The sequence below is a fragment of the Electrophorus electricus genome, chromosome 2, assembly GCF_041902795.1.
Source record: "Electrophorus electricus isolate QZ-2024a chromosome 2, ASM4190279v1, whole genome shotgun sequence".
In the NCBI taxonomy this organism is placed as follows: domain Eukaryota; kingdom Metazoa; phylum Chordata; class Actinopteri; order Gymnotiformes; family Gymnotidae; genus Electrophorus; species Electrophorus electricus.
The window spans coordinates 11497267-11515714 of NC_137498.1; the positions used below are offsets into that span (position 1 = coordinate 11497267).

The following is an 18448-nucleotide window of genomic DNA, read 5'->3' on the forward strand; positions in this document are numbered from 1 at the left end:
ACACTAGAAAGACACTGTTTCACTGTTAGATTTAGTCTGTATGTGAGAGAGAAAGAAGTGGAGGAATAATTTATTTTGCACTTGAACACACGTCCCCTCTACTGTGGACATCAGTGGGTGGTGAATTTCAGTGGAGTTCTACTGAGAGAGTTGTAGAGTTCCAGGTCATAGTTGTGTGGTGATTCCCACAGACAAACTGTAGTCTGGGCTACAGTTTTCAGTGTTCAATACACTGTAGTTTTGTAGAGTGTATAAGATGTGTAGCAGCGTTACTGCTGTAGCTGTGTGTGGTGTGTTGTGGAATGCAGCTGTGTTTTTATCTACAGGTGTGTTTTTACTTTCTTTTTGGAAATGATGTGCAGACGAAGTCCTGTGAAGCGTTTGAGGTTCTTCCTTATTGTACTGCTAAAGGATTCGAAGCATTGGAGCATTGAAAGCTGGTGACAAAACAGCGACACCTGGTGGTTCTCAGAAATTATAGCAGGCATAGATTCAAAACTGCGCAGCACTATAAACAATACAACAGTCCACCGCCTTCATATTTCATTAAAAAAAAAATGATGATCAGTAATGATGATTAGTAATTAAATTCTACAATAATTAGTTTAAAATTATTGTTTCCCCTTTTATGTGAAAACATAATACAAAACTGTACTGGGAGACAACAGGCTGATGTAATGAAACATTTACCCTCCCTTTTGGGTTCTATAATTTGCACATTTCCAATTTTTTAGTAAAAAGATAAAGCTTCCAAGTTATAGGACAGTGCCAAACTTATGAAACAGTCTCAACCTCATCCTGTGTATCTGTGATGTTTGAAGCTTCAAACACGATTAGTCACATGTTATTAGTAACTTTAGTGGGAATGTTAGTGGTAATAACTTTAGTGGGAATGTTAGTGGTAGTAACTTTAGTGGGAAGGGAGAGGGAGAGAAGGAAGGAGGGAGGGAGAGAGACAATCTATAATCAATATAATCAGACATCTTATAACTTGATGGTCATGCATACATCATACCAACATCTATTGGGAAACCTCTTAGTGATTTCCAGTACCATCATCATTTGGCTGGTACCATCAGTACCATCAGGTGACTGGACCTGGAGCAATTAAGTATGTCATATATAATAATAATGGAGTATGTCATATATAATAATAATTAATTATGTCATATGTAATAATAGCCATTTTACATGTACATGTGCAGCCATGTTTAATAGTGAAGGCCTTTATCTCGTGTGTTTCTGCAGGCTGCATGTTGGTAGGGATTCTGAGGACAGACGTCATCACTGCATACACAGGAGACTCAGTACTGCTGCCCTGCTCCTGTACTGACCCACACGCCAAACCTGAGAGTTTCACCTGGCAGAAATACAACACAAGAAAACAAACATGGGACATGATCACCAATAAGAGTGAACAGTATAGAAACAGAGTTCAGCTGGGTACTGCTCATTCTCCAGGAAAGCTCTCTCTACTCATATCACACCTGACTGAAGAGGATGAGGGAGTCTACAGGTGTTATCTTAACCAGTGGAACTATAAAGCCATCAGACTCACCATTAAAGGTAAAACACTGTATTTGATCCAAATCCAACTGCAAATGATAAATCCAGCTTTAAGGTTTTCTTATGTATCCACACTAGCAAAGTCTTGGTTGTCTGAGTTACTTGTAGACTTTCTGCTGTCATATTTGTTGTTGTGCTGTCATCTGTGCACATTACCAGTAACGTTTAGTTCAGTGATGGTCAAATACTCCTTTAATTGTAACAAATATCTTGTGCAGTTCAAGTAAGAATTTCTCAGGTTTTTAACACACATGCTTCTTTGTTTTGGTTTTTCTGTTCCGACCCCTCGTTTGGTTTTTCTGTCACTGTTTTCATCTTTGTCTAGTTTGCATTCGTTAACCTTTGTATAAATATCCCTTGTTTTATCGTCTTGGTTGTGGGTATCTGAATGTGCGCTCTCTCGTCCTCCCATGAGTTTATTGTTGTTTGGTAACGTTATTAGCCTGGTCGTTATTCTAGTGTTTACTGTTTAACTTCCTTCTTGCTAATGATGTGCAGACGAAGTCCTGTGAAGCGTTTGAGGTTCTTCCTTATTGTACTGCTGAAGGATTCGAAGCGTTGGAGTATTGAAAGCTGGTGACAAAACAGCGACACCTGGTGGTTTTTAGAAATTATAGCAGCTAAAGATTCAAAACTGCGCAGCACTATAAACAATACAACACTGCACCGCCTTCATATGTCATTAAAAAAAATGGATGATCAGTAATGATGTTTAGCAATTAAATTCTGAAATAATTTGTGTAAAATCATTGTTTCCCTTTTATGTAAAAACAACAGGTTGGCGTTATGAAACGTTTACTCTCGCTTTTGACTTCTATAATTAGCACATTTACAATTTTTTTTTAGTAAAAAGATAAAGCTTCCAAGTTATAGGACAGTGGCAAACTTATGAAACAGTCTCACCCTCATCCTGTGCTTCAGTGACATCTGAAGCTTCGACCATCATTAGTCACGTGTTGTTAGTAACTTTAGTGGTAATATTAATGGTAATATTAACTTTAGTAGCAATAGTAACTGATACAAGCTTCGGTACACTGTTTGATACGAGCTTTGATGCCTTAGTATTAAATGATACATCATAATTTTATTGTTTCTGCACAGTTCCTGTATCATTTTTCTCCCTTTTTGGTGTTCCATTTAGTCAGTGTTTATTTTTCATCATTTTGTTAATTTTGCCGTTGTGTCCACCTGTTTTGCAAATGAAGAACTTTCGTTTACACATGTGCATCAAGTCCTGTCTGCCTCTGCGTTACATAATCGTTCTGAAAACTGCACAGTGTGCAGATCATTAATGTTGGTGGACCAGCTGGATCAAAATCACTAATGTGTTCTTATTTTAGATTTTTGATTTAAAACATCTAAAATAAGAAGCAAGGCTTTGCTATGACAAGTTGCAAATGGGCGTAAACAAACAGTCATAAAAGTTGATTTAGTCAATGTTGATGTCAGCTTGACATTACAAGTGACATATTTGGAGCTTCTGTTACTGTAATTATTTACCCCTGTCCCACTTACCTACAACCAAAGGCAGAGGTGCAGGCAAAGGTTTAATGCACATAAAACTACAAAATGTATCTGATTCCAAATTATGCCTGTAATTACAGTTTATATTCTGAAGAGAATGCTCTACTGCATTGTCTAGCATGTGTTATGAGAATATGCATAACCACCTTTCTAAAATTCCTGTCTTAATACATCCTGCTTTTTCAGTGGTTCTGTCAGCCTAACATAGGATTTGACCTACTAAACTTGCAGTGCAGAGATTGGATACTTTACAGGAAACTGGTGTCAGCACTCTAAATATATATAAAAATATAGCTGGCTCTTCACTCGGCCTCAATCTACCAGTGTAGAGAATTTTGACTACACCTTTGGATTTCCCCTCTCTTCAGAAATTATGAGTGATTAACATCATCTGCGAGTGTCTGGACTCCATCAGTGTCATTGCAAATAGTACACGGAGAGCCGAGCTTCATAAGTTAAATGTAGCAAAGGGTTAAAGAAGGTGAAGTGGGTGGCCAGGCCGGGAACAGTAGAGTATGTCTGCTGAGGCATAGAGAGAGAGAGAGAGAGAGAGAGAGAGAGAGAGAGAGAGAGAGAGAGAGAGAGCACAAGCCCAAGGGAGAGATTTCTCCAAATGTACGTCTTCAGCCCACCAACTCTGCTCCAGCTCCACTCTCAGCTCTGCTCCAGCATTAACTCCACACGGTTCAGAATTTCTTTATTCTTATCTTGATTGATCAACAGCAGAGTTTGTCCAACACTGACTAATCAAAGAGTGACCACATACGAGCAGCATCTCTGTCATAGCACATCCAAGAGGAACCCACAGCTGGTAGAGTGATTTACTGTCCTGAATAACAATTGATGAATAACAATATCTCTGCAAGAGACCACAGATGACCACAGCAGTTGGGGCAAACAAGAACAAGACTTCATAGTTGAGAGTTTGGCCTACACATATAAATATGTTATGATTTTCTTGGTTGAAATGACATAGTATGCCATGACAAATGACGTTGTAGCTCAGTCTCTCTCAGTGTACACACATCTCAGCTACCTGTATGAGGGCATTATGGAATTTGTAGTTCATGAAGCATTTATGTATAAAGACTTGTAATTTTGCTCTTTTTTTTATCTTAATTTTGTAGCTGCTTGGGTTGAGGCTTTAGATTAGAATTTTCTGGAATGTCTATGGAAATAATGACCAATATGCTTCCAGATCCAAGACTGTTGAATAAATGTGTGATCACTGTTCTCCCTCTGACATATGCTGCCTGCTAAGGCATCTTATTTAGGTTCAATTTAAAGGCAGCATAAGACACTAAATCTGCAGTATAAATAATCTTTCACACCGAACACGAGAAAAATCTGCCTGGTGAAAAACCTCATTCACTTGAAGGGGCAAGAGCTTTACTTGCTTCTTTCTGAAAGAAAAGCAGCTGCTATTCTTATACTAATTATTAAAACAATGTCACAAGTAGTGTTAGCTGTTTTCTGAAGGACTACATTCCCCAAAATTACACAATACCAAGACCGCCCATAATCCCCTCATTTTGCTCCACCCATGTGAAAACATGAGCGAGGTGGCAGTTAGATGTGACCGACGCTTAAGTCTTCATACATGATGGGAATGGAAATCTAATTAGAATGGGAATCTAACTGGATCATTTCTGTTACTCAGACCTTTGCCTGTACAGACAACACCAGACCCCTCACTAGACACACAGACAAACTCAGTGAGATCAGGTGGAAAACTGAACAAACATCAGCACTTCAAGAATCTGTAGCATTTGTTGTATGTGCCACTTGATTGCTGTAACAGCTGGAGTGCCGCAGGGCGCGGAGCAGGACGTACAGACTCCCTCGACTTTGACAGACATTTAATAACACGTAACGCTTACGACGACGGCACTCACAAAACATAAACGGATAACACGAATACACGTAACACTGCAGGAACACTAACGACGGCAACACAAACATATACGTTTAACATGAATACACGTAGGACTAGCAACACAAACAATGACCAACACTAATGCACACACCAACAGGGGTTTAACTACACACACACACACACAACATTAAACCAGGGGCAGGTGTGTGCCATCATGGGGGCGTGGTTACAGAACAAAAAGTGACTTCAACTGCACGCGGTGGGCCGTACCACGTGACCAGTGGTGAGGGGAGCGTTCCGTGACAATTGCTGACTTAATATAAAGAATTCTAGTGAAGGCTTCCACACTGATGCGCTATCACAGAGTTACATATATTGTGTCTGACCTTTATTTAACTGTTAGTTTTATGGCATTACTTAAGACATTCACAATCATATAAACATCAAAATGGAACACTTTATTTCAGGACCAGGGCAAATGCATCACTTTCAGTACAAAGTAATTTACAACAGAGTCATATGGGAGTTTCATTTCAGCTTCATCACCCAGTTTCAAGAACAGGAAGGTACTACATGGTTTGAGGTGCTCACATCTGTTCAGATTTACTAGTTGCCTCACTTGGTAAGTGACATCTAATCATTATTATCACATACTGAAGGTCTTCTTTTGGTGTGTTTCTCTAGGCTGTATACTGGAACATCACAGGATCTCCGAAATCACTGCATACACAGGAGACTCAGTACTGCTGCCTTGTTCCTGCACTGACCTACACACCAAACCTGAGAATTTCACCTGGAGGAAACGCAACACAAACAGAAACTCATGGGACGTGATCTCCAGTGAGAGTGAACAGTACAGAAACAGAGTTCTGCTGGGTACTGTTCACTCTCCAGGAAATCTCTCTCTATTCATATCACACCTGACTGAAGAGGATGAGGGAGACTACAGGTGTTATATTAAAGACAATGAATACACGTACATAAGACTTTATATTTCAGGTAAAACATTATTAGCAACCACATTCCTAATACCAATGAAAACCTCATAAGTCGATTTAGTCTCTCCACCATGAACTTACTTTTTAAACATACAAATAAATGTAATATAAATACATTCACCACACACTTTATTAGACACACATACATCAGATATTACTAAAATTCAAAAACAGTACATTTAAAAGTAGAGAAACACCATTACATATTTATGTATCTAACATGTGGACCACATTATCCTCAGATATTAGTCACCAGACACCCTCTGTCACCAGTCTAGAAGAGTTAAACACAACTAACATTCATTTCACCTGCCCTCACTGAACACTTTCAGTACCTCTAATAAGTGAATGTGTAGGTATAATTACAGACTGTGTCCACCTGGTGTCTTACACAGTTTGTGTGTCACCCTGCACCCAGGACATCACTGGTCAGTTTCTGACCACAGATGTCCCAGTATATGTGGATACTTAACCATTCTCCACACATCAATCCCACTACAGTGCTGGAGGCTTGGTAATGGGTGTTGTGCTGGTATGAGTGGTTCAGGTGCAGCAGTGTTACTGGATTCAGTGCTACTGGTAGGCTGAGAGTGTTCTGACAGTGAAAGATATCCAGCCAGCAGTGTTTCAGTGGTCAGACACTGATCATGACTGGAGTTGGAGGATGGTTAACACTAACTGTGTAATAGACCAGATGGGCTAGAACCACTGACTCTACAAATACAAGATTTTTCTCAACCATTCATATTTATCAAATGTGATGGAGCATAAACTATTGCATAAAGAGAGAGAGAAGGAGGGAAGCAGAGAGAGAGAGAAGGAGGGAGGCAGAGAGAGAGAGAGAGAACGAAAAAAAAAGAAGAGCAGAGAGAAGAGTCTCCTCTCACAGCTGGTGCTGACACTGAGTTCATTAACACACACTAACACTAACACATCAGGACCAGTCTGAAGTACAAACAATCAGACCAAACCAAATTATTACACTTCAAAAACTAAACTACATCACCCACTGGAACACAAACACAAGCACAAAGCAAAATGCAGCGTTATCTGGCCCTAAAACGTCAGTACACGGTAGCAGACGACCTGTACACAGTGACTGACATTAAACACAGAACCACGTTGACAAAGTCCAGACTCAGAGAACACAGCCTGGCCGTCCAGACCAGCCGATAAATGTCATGGCTGCCCGGAGAACTCTGTTAGCAATGTAAATATGACACTGTTGAGACAGAGCTGCACTTCCTCACTGAATGTGAAAAATTCACCCAAATATGGCAAATTTATTTTACAAAATCTGAGACGGTCCACCCCAACTTTAAGTGTCTGTCTAACACTGAAACTGCCCATCCTACTGGGCGAAAAGAAGGAAAGCATCGCTTTAGCTGGGTGATGCATATCTGCCTGCCATAAGATGAGGGACAGTGATTAACCCACCCAAACACACACACCCTCACACACACACACACACACACACACACGCATGCACACACAGTTTATAAAAGTTACCTAACTATTTATTATTATTAACTATTTATTATTTTACATCCTTATTATTTATTTATTTCTTTCTTTTCACTTCTTCCCTTTTACTTCTTCCAATTATTATTTCAGACCAATTACAGTTTCTCTTCAAGTTCTTTATCATAACAGAATTCTTAATTTCCATAGTTGCAAATGTTGTAATGTTCATGTTGTAATTCTGCTTTGGCAATACTACAATACTATAGTTGTATATGGTCATGCCAATAAAGCTTACTGAACTGAAATGAACACACACACACACACACACACACACACACACACACACACACAGAGAGAGAGAGAGAGAGAGAGAGAGAGAGAGAGAGAGAGACTCGAATCAGAAGTCCCTAATTCATTCATTCAGAAAATGACTGAAGGACACACTGCACCTACAGAGCCCTGCAGCTTCAGACTTAGCCAACGTATCACCACCACTGACACACAGACAACTGAACACGTCTGCTTGGCCAAACTGTACATACATCAGTTCTGTAGTAGAAAATCTAAACATGTTAAATACATAACAGCCATGAACCCTCATTACTTATAACTGATCACACTTTTCTATTCTTGCAGAGGCTCCATATAAAACTGTAAATCCTTCTCCAGTGGACGCTGACACAACAAGTCCAACAGCTTCAACTAAACCTGCTACTACAATGATGTCTCCAACAGGTTAGAAGACATTCAGTCCATCATCTAGTAATGGAGGTAACACAAATTGGTTTAACGAGTGTGGGGCAAGATGCAAGCGTGATTTATCTTTGATGTGGTTTTAAATGAAAATGAAAGCACACATGAACATACCGTGTGAACGTCGCATACACAGAGTAATACATGCGATTAATGCAAAATAATTGACATTAGTGGTTGGAAAGGTTCAGGCTTTATATGGGAAATAATGAGGGTGAGACTAGACCCTATGGCCAGCTAAGTGAAAGAGGAAACACAGGACCCCTGTGTGATGGTGGTGAGGGGTGTTACAGTAGCACCCACACCCCCCTTAACACGGGGCTCCTGTGTGATGGTGGTGAGGGGTGTTACAGTAGCTCCCACACCCCCCTTAACACGGGGCTCCTGTGTGATGGTGGTGAGGGGTGTTACAGTAGCACCCACACCCCCCTTAACACGGGGCTCCTGTGTGATGGTGGTGAGGGGTGTTACAGTAGCACCCACACCCCCCTTAACACGGGGCTCCTGTGTGATGGTGGTGAGGGGTGTTACAGTAGCACCCACACCCCCCTTAACACGGGGCTCCTGTGTGATGGTGGTGAGGGGTGTTACAGTAGCACCCACACCCTCCTTAACACGGGGCTCCTGTGTGATGGTGGTGAGGGGTATTACAGTAGCACCCACACCCTCCTTAACACGGGGCTCCTGACGTGCATAACAGTTGACAAGGGAGCCCAAGCCCAGCGTCACACAGCAGGGTCTGGAGAACCTGGACAAGGACAGGTGGGAAAGGAGGAAAAAAACAGGCAAGTCCATCGGGTGAGGGGTGGAAACAGGACTTTGTACCACAACCAGAGACCTGACAGCAGGCTGGACAGAAGACGACTGGGTTCCAGCTTGGGCAGTGGGATGGACGGGAGCCCGGCTGAGAGTAGGAGCACTGGATACGGGATAACAGGAACCGAACCACAGCTGGGATTGGGACAGTTACAAAGATATGAATGGGAACAGACAAAGGCAGACACTGGGACTGGTAGGGTAACAATGAAAAGTCGTGTCAGTCTCTCTCAGAGAGCGAGAGAGAGAGAGAGAGAAAGACAGAGAGAGACCCCCCCGGGACAGCTATTCTGCTCAGCTGAAGACTAATCCACTCCATGAGGACTTGACCCAGCAGTCCCTGTTTCATTCACTCACAGAAAATGACTGAAGGACACACTGCACCTACAGAACCTGTAGCCTCACACTTAGCCATCCTATTAACCACCAGTAACACTGTGAACCGAAGACTTTTGCTTTTACAAACTGTACATACATCAGTTTTGTAGTACAAAATATAAATGTAAACATGTAAAACGCATGAAAGCACAGAACCTTCAGTACTTTCAACTCATCATATTTTCTATTCTTGCAGAGGCCCCACATTCATTCTGTTCATCAACTACCACTGAATTTAAGATGCATTTGTTTAATAATATTCTCCCATCAACTCCATAAAATGATTCCCCACTATATACTACTACTACGAATACTACTACTATTAATAATAATAGTAGTAAACGACATTTAGTTTAACATTTAGTTTAAGAGGGAGTGTTTGGAAGAGTAAACAGTTCACAGCTGTGCTAAATAAATGTATTCTGCTGCTGTGTAAGACTGGGGTCAGTGTTTGTTGTGTTGTTACAGTCTCTCCTCAGACTCTGCCCTACATCCCCTTTGCTTTGGTCACTGTGATCTTCCTCCACATTATCGTGGCTGTGGTTTATTACACCAAAAGAAATAAAGGTAAAAATTTCATTAGCAAGCTGTTATAATCAGATTGTTTTCTCATTGTGTCCATTAACATCCATTTTACCATGTGCAGAGTCAGATCCTGAATTAACTGAGTTGTTCTTGTTCATGTGACCTGCTTCAGTGTCAGAAATGAGCAGAGTTCACTATAACACTGATGGTGGAGATGGAACAGCTAGTCTGCAGTAGAGAAGAAAACCAAGAGAAATCAACAGACCAGCTACAGACCTACACACCTGTTTAACAGACCTGCCGCACACATCTGATCAGCGTTAAGTGGAAATGAAATCTGTGTTGTGGTTCGGTCCGGTAGAGAGGAACCGGTGCTAATTACTTGCTAATTGCTAATTAGATACTAGCATAAAGTAGGACTTGTAGGGGCAGGACAATCTAGAACTAAATTCTGACTCCAACAACCATCATTTTTGCTTGTCTGTAAAAAATGTATTGCCTCTGTAAAAAATGTATTGCGTTTTATTATTACATTATCATATTTTTCCCAAATAATATTTTTTTATGCATTTTATGTGTGTATTTCTATTGAAGGATTTTTTGATATTTGAATTTTAAATAGCAGCATATTTTTTTTCTGTTCTTAATCATGCCTTTTAAAGACAAATGCCAAACTGTTGGCTGTACGCATCACTTCCACTGTGTATCTATTGTTGTTTCATAAATAAAGAGCCAAAGCAGGACAGAGAGTTGTGGTTTCTGTTTACACCCACTGATAACCACACACATCATGAAGGTGTGTGTGGTGCAGTTTGACAGCAGAATGTGTGTAGAGTGCAGTTCACTAACAGCAGTTGGATATGCCATTATCTGTTAGACATCACTATCTGTGATGTGTCTATCTGGGGGGGAATTGGCACACACACACACACACACACACACACACATAAAAACATATGCACCCACGCCCATGCACATTCATACAAACAAACAAACACATACACACACACATGGCACCATGACAGCATGGTTTCTGTCACATTCACTCCAGTGACTCCAGTTTAAAGACAGTTTTCTTAATTAGTCATATTTTTTTTCTTTTGTCACTGTGGCCAAAGCAATGAGTTTACAAATGTGAAAATTCCCAGCATGCATCTCTGTCACCTCCCATATGTTTTGCCACAGCAATTGGCCAACAGCTCTGAACATGTTATACTAAAGGCTGTCCTTATTCAGTCCTTTTACTGATATCTACATCTCAAGGTGCAAACTTCATGATTAAATCCCCATGTCATCTCTTGGAAAGATTTAATCAAAAACATACTGAATGAGTGATGGAAATTAAAAAAAAAATGTTTTTCTCTATACATCTGCCCCAATCAAAAAGTCATTTTCACAGAATATAACACAAAGAAGTAGTTATTAGACATGCTGAGACTGTACAGTGTAGTAGAGTTTGTGGAGAAGCATCATCCATCTCGGTTCTCCAAGTCAGTTTCTCCCACAGGATGGCAGTGCTGTCCTGGAGTGATAAAAGCAACATGAGTCAGAGGGAAACACCTGATAGCCAGAGTCCAGTCAGTGGGAGGAAGTGGACTGCAGTGTTTACACAGGTATGGTGGACACTCCCCCACCCTCAGTCAGGGGTGATATGAGTAGAGAGAGATTTCCTGGAGAATCTTTAAGATGCAGAACTTTGCCTGTGTAACCCTGAGTCTGGTCAGTGGGGTAGATTTCTTTCTCTCTGAAGGTCCATTTAAGAGTGTGTGGTATGTGATGTTCAGTCCAGGAGCAGGTCAGTAGAACAGACCCTCCCACATGACCCTTTTGGTTCCCCCAGTTAATATGCAGTCTGTGAAAAACACCTGATGGAAACAGTTCAAAATTCCCAGGATGAGGGCCTCTGCCATCCTTTTTGAGTATCAAACAGGCCTTGACCCCCATAGTAACCCACAGATATTCCCACATCATCAGTGATAATGTTGTCATTGTTAGTTAAGTGGTTCAGTTCAATGTTATAGAGACAACATGTGGAAGCCTATTATGAACCCCAGGAACAACCATCAGCTCCGCACAGCCACGCCCACTTGCACACCCCCCCAATCTGACTCACCGGATTTCTAGCGCACGCCTGATTCCTATTTAACTGTTCCTTTGTTTTTACCCTAATGGCCAAAATGTGTATTCTGTTCTTCAGTCTCCTCTACTTCAACTTAGGAACATGGAACACAAACTTATGTAGGCCTATTCTTGGTTTAAACATAATTCATTTCCCATCACTCAGTTCTTCCATAATCTTTTATTACTTTTCCATAATCAAGTCTGACTGCTTGATTTTATTCAAAAGTATTTTTCTTTAATTAATTAAGTACTGTATTTTCTCTTTAATTACTTATTTTAGTTAAGAGTAATTTTAACCTAGGTTAGATAGTTCATAAGGCGAGACAAACAATAGTTAACTTATGGCGTCACACAACCAACCCCAGATGTCACATTATGGCCTTTCTGGATTTCCATACTTTAGAATGATGTCATGGAACGCTCCCTTTCCTGCTGATCACGTGGTACGGCCCGTTACGTGCAGTGGGCGTTTCTCGTTGACTGTGACTTGTCTTGTTTGTAACCACACCCATGTTGTTTATCACACACCTGCACCTCGCTTAGTCTCGTTATGTCTGTATGTATTTAAACCCCTCTTGGTGTGTGTATCGGTGTCAGTTACTGTTCATGTTGCCTTTGCTCATGTGCGTGTTCATGTTGTTCACGGTAGCCATGTTTGTATTCATGTATGCTGTTTACGTTACATGTGAGTGCCGTTGTTTTTTGCGTGCTTTAATAAATGTCTGTCTCCATCGAGGGAGTCTGTTAATCATGCTCCTTGCCCTGCGGCACTCGGGCCATTACAAATGACCAAGTGTAGATTTCAATAAGACTGGTTGTGGTTTTCTTATTGGCTGTTTTGATTTCTTCCCTCTATAAAGAAATGAAAGTTAAAAAAGGACAGGAAATTCTGCTATGTAGCCTCACTGAAACACAGCCTTCAGCACTTCTGCAGTATACTGAGACAGAGCTGTCAGATAGCAGCAGTGAACAGTGTAGTTAAAATGCACCTCAACAACTAAAGGACCAGACTGCTGAAAACTCATCTCTTTAATGCTTGGTAAGTTCAATTTGACAGTATTCAATTATTCCACACTTTATTAACATGGAATGTTAGCTCGCATCAGCACTGTTTTACAAACCTTTACCTGTTAGAGTTACAGCTAAATTCTACAGCCCTTCTCTTGCATTTTTAGTTTGTTAGTCATTTTTTAGGGACTAGCATTATGGTGATTTACAGTGAGATGCATGTGTGCAGTGAAATATGAAATAAATATAAAATTAATGTGTATCAGTTAATTATGCAGTTAAAGATGCAAATCTGCTTTGAAAAAATGTTTGTGTTCAAAAACAAACTGAATAAAGCTGAACAAAGACACATACGATAGAATTCTGTTCATAGACTGCAGCTCAGAATTCAACACCATCATTCCTCAGTGTCTGGTTGAAAAGAGACTGCTGGATCTGAACTCCTCCCTCTGCAGCTGGATCCAGGACTTTCTTGGTGGGAAAGCCCCATCAGTCTGGATCAGGATCACTGTCTCCAGCACCACCACACTGAGCACTGAGCTTCCCCAGTGTTGTGTGCTCAGTCCACTGTTGTTCACATTGCTGACCCTAAATTGTGCAGCAATGCACAGCTTGAACCACATCAAATTCACTAATGGCAAGACTGTGGGGTCTCATCAGCAGTGATGATGAGTCAGCGTTCAGAGAGGATGTCTCAGAACCTGTCAGTCACTGAATGTGGAAAAAAACAAAAAAGATGGTGGTCGACTTCAGGAAAGTATGTAGTTTTCACTCTCCGATCAATATCGACAGCTCCTCTGTGAAAATCATTACAAGCACCAAGTTCTTTGGTGTCCACCTAGCAGAGAACCTCACCTGGACCCTCAATACCAGCTCCATAGCCAAGAAAACCCAGCAGTAACTCCTACTTCTAGCTTATCCCCTGCCACTATCCTCACCATGTTCCACAATAGACAGCATCCTGAGCAGCTGCTTCACTGCCTGGTTTAGGAACTGACTCAGACCGCAAAACCCTGAGGAGAATAGTAAGAACAGCAGAAAAGGTCCTCAGGGTCTCTCTCCCCTCCATCATGGACATTTACAACACACGCTGCTTTCGCAAAGTTACCAGCCTTAGAGATGAGCCCACACTCCACTCACAAAAACTCTTCTCTATCTTACTGTCTCTGAAGAGGTACAAAACATGTCTGTTTTCAGTCATACTGCACAACAGTTTCTTCCCCCATGCCATCAGATTCCTCAACTCCCAGAGACTTACAACAAAAATTGTATTCCATTTAACAATACTGTGTTCTTAAATGAATGTACTGTTACCTCAGTGACTGCTGTATGCTATAAGCGTATTTGTTTATATGTCACAGTATGGTGCACTGGTTGAAGTTGCCTATATGTTAATATTTGTGCTGTATTTCATATTTATTGTTTACACATGTTCTCCTTTTATGTTGCATCACGGTACTGTAGGCGCATTATTTAATTACCTGTTTATAGCTAGAAAGTGTCACGGTTGGTCAGCTAGTTAGCAGGGGAGACACACCCACCCCTGCTAAGGACTACACATTGCACCTGCCCCGTTCACAATCCCCTGATTACTAATTATTTTTACCAAGTTCAAGTTCGGTTTATTCGTCACATACATAGTCATACACAGTATAACACGCAGTGAAATGGTGGAACACGCAGTGAAATGGTGGACCAAGTACCCATTCCACATTCACTCCCTGCTCTATTTTAACCCCCAGATTTGAGGAGACGGAGCTGCACAATAGCGGTCCTACTACGTTGAGTCGAACCATGCATGATCAATTGTCTAGAGGAAGACTAGCTCCTCTGTATTTGTATTTGAGGTTCCGTGCTTCCATCACGGACAACCTATGGAGAATAAAGATTACCTCACTGCTGACCCGCCTCTCGCTTCCATTCACCCGCCGCCGTCACAGAAAGACAATAAAAAGCCTCTTGACCACTCTTTTGACCTCTGTTTACCAGACTCTAGATCCTAAGTTATGGGCCACCCATTGTATTTCTTCTGTAACCAGGCCACATATTTGGTCTTTATCTCCTTCTGAAGATCTGTCAATTAGCTGACTTCAAGTTGGCTTTATATTGGTTTCAAGCCTCTGTTTCCAGGGGGCATAGTGGAAGTGGCCTGTTGCTTGCATTCTGTATGCTAGGATCTTGAGCTTAACTACTACAGTGGTATATACCAGTTTGTTGGTTTCAGTTATACAGGTTGTGCTTATTGCTGCATTTACATTTGTGAGCATACTGTCTGATGGTAGCTTACCACGAAGTTAGGTGAGCCTCAAGCAGTGGATGACAGTAGTTACCTTAGTCATGACCATCATCTGCATGGCCACAGCTGGACCACACAATGTCCATATTACAGTTTGGCTCTGGTGGATTCCTGATGTAGTCTGACCTTTCTTTCTCAGATGCAATATGTGTTCGGTCTGGGCAGTGATACTGACCCTTTATTTCATCCATCCTTATAGCATTATTATACTTTACATATATAACATAGAATCTAATATTATTTATCTTTTATTTACAGTGAATGGAAAGATTGTGGGGTGGGGCCTGGTGGGTGGGGTCTGCCATAAATGCTATTGAGCTCTTTCATTCTAAATAGTTTTGAAGGGCACAGATCTGCAAACTCCATCACAGTTTGGGCGTATGAAAATTACATGGAACGTAAAAAAAAAAAATATATTGTAAATCTGTCTAGTTTTATCTCTTTTACCAAATTTATTTCTCTGTTTATATTATAGACTGTTTATATTGAACAGATTTTATGTTCTATGATTTTATTATCCAGGTTTTTATCATTGTTTTTTTTTTATCTTGATTGTGTGTACTCTTATCTTGTACTATAATTTTAAAAAGTTGTATACAACTAAAGTTTACTATTATTATATTAGTACCACCAAATGGTTTACTTTAATGGCTTTATTGAAGCTTCATGTTTTAAACCATGCCACATGATCATAATAATGATCTGAGTGTAGTCCTCTTCCTCCTCTTCATCACAGTGTCTCAGTGTCTCTTCCGTGATGCAGTGATGGGCACAGTGACGTGTTCACCGTTGCCACACTCACAGCAAGCATGAGATGGAGCTTTCAGCTGGGGGGGGACGGTGAGTCTTGCAGCTGGCTGGAACAACCGTCTGTCCATCCTCATCTAAAATGGATGAAAGCAGAGAATGTTTGCACAGCGTTCATTTTAATTTTGTCAAAGAAATAACCTGTTAAACCTGCCTGTGTGGCGTTCACATTACTCTAACGCAGCATATTTACCATATGCCTTGTTTGTATGTTATATTGAACAGCAAAAACACAGGGCCTGCTATTCTCTTCAATTAATTCTCAAGTCTGCACCTTTATTTTTCTATTTAAAATGTACTTAATAATACATCTGGATTTTGGGAAATAAGGAACCACATGAGTGTAATGGTTGGGAGGCTGAGGGTGAACACATATACAAAGTAACAATGCCTCGGATGTGAGAGTGAACTGGAACAATGACTAGGCAAACCCTAATGAGAATGAGTAAACGAACAGACAGGATTAACAAATAAATAACAAGTTTAATATAAAAAAATGAACAAGAAAAACAACACAGAATAGAATGAGGGAAAGAGTCAGAAGACTAAGCAGGCTAACAGGGCGAGGCTGATAACAAGGCAACTAAGGAAACTTAACACTAAGGAACGGCTAACAGGAGAACAACGATGAAGCACAGAACCAGGTTACTTATGCTAGACGAGACTGTAAACCATGGACAGGCACAGGAATTGGGACAGACTGAGGGAAAAGGAGTGGGACTGGCAACATGGCTAGAACAGGAGGCGAGCACAGAGACAGGAGAGGAGAAATACTGGGATAGCTGCGGGAACAGGGACAGGCACAGAAGCAAAGGCAGACGTAATTATGTTAAACAAAACTGAGACAGGCACAGCAACAAAATAAACAACAGGCATGAGTGCAGCTACTGGAGCAGGTAAAGGAACACCGATGCCACAAGGCAGGGTAACAGGTTTTTACCAAGTTCACACAAACAGGTATAGATACATTATGTAGATGCAGTTACAGAAGTGTCGTAGGGCGTGGGCACCAGTGGAGCATGAGCTGAGCGTTCACGAGCACGTCTGACGTGTCCTGAGCGTCCACCTGCATGTCCGATGTGGGTGCCGAGTCATGGTTGCGTTCAGCGATGGCAGGCTCAGGAGGTCTGGAGGTGCGGCTGCACTCAGCGATGGAAGGCGTGGGAGGTTTGCAGGCGCGGCACTGGGAGGAGCGTAGGCAGGCAGGCCAGAGAGAAAAAGGCTGGGGAGGCAGGCAGGCACGGAGGGAGGGAGGCTGACAGGGAGGGAGGGAGTGAGGGAGGCTCAGGAGGCAGTGAGGCAGGTAGGCAGCCAGGGTGGGAGGGAGGGAGGCTGGGGATACATGAGGCCAGACAAGCAGCATGTGACCCATACTCCAGGGGAGGCTGGGAATACATGTAGCCACATGATTAGAATCGAGACCCAGACACCGAGGGGAGGCTGGGGCTACCCATGGCCGGTAGATCTGAATGGAGACGCAGACTCCTGGGGGAGGTTTGGAATACATTCTGTTCATCTGGCCACATGTAACCCCAGACTCCCTCCCTCCCTTCCTGCCTCCCTCCTTTCCTCCCCAGTGTACCCAGTGTTCTTGCTCTCTCCCTGCCTGCTTGCCTCCCCACCCTCCCTGCCTCCCTCCATCCAAGCCTGCTTGCCTGACTCCCCAGCCTCACTCCAGCCTCTCTGCCCACCCAGCTTGCCTGCCTGCCTACCTGCTTACCTCCAAAGCCTCCCTCCCTTCCTGCCTTCCCCACCTGCCTCCCCAGTGCCTCTCTCTCCCTCCCTGCCTGCCTGCCACCGCAGCCACTCTCCTTACCCTCCTGCCCACCCACTTGCCTGCCTGCCCAGCTAATGTGACAGTCTGCCTCCCTCCCTGTTTGCCTGTCTACCTCACTCCTCAGCCCCCTCCCTCCCTCCATCTCTCCCTGCTTGTCTGCCAGCCTGCTTGTCTCCCCAGACTCCCTCCCTCCCTCCCTGCCTCCCCAGCCTACCACCCTCCCTGCCTGCCTGCCTGCCTGTGCACCCTCCCTGCCTCCCTGCCTCCCTGCCTCCCCAGCCTCTCTGCTTACCCTGCCACCTGCCCACCTGCCTGCCCAGTTTACTTGCCTGTCTGCCTCCCTGCCTGCCTGTCTGGCACAGTGATGCATTCACCCCTGCTATGCTCACTCTCCATCACTGTGCAGCAAGCATGAGATGGAGCTTTCAGCTGGGGGCTGATGTTGAGTCTTCCAGCTGGCTGAAGCAACAGTGTGTCCATCCTCATCTAATATGCATGAAAGTAGAGGAGGTTTGTACAGTGTTCGTTTTCATTTAATC

General features: G+C 42.4%; 1 long non-coding RNA gene across 1 annotated transcript; it reads left to right on the forward strand.

Moving 5' to 3' along the window:
• Positions 1 to 1515: 1515 nt before the first annotated feature.
• LOC145660212 (uncharacterized) lies at positions 1516 to 10599 on the forward strand. The gene is made up of 3 exons (XR_014126408.1): positions 1516 to 1566; positions 9844 to 9942; positions 10073 to 10599. It is a non-coding gene; the product is annotated as an uncharacterized LOC145660212 (long non-coding RNA).
• Positions 10600 to 18448: the final 7849 nt, after the last annotated feature.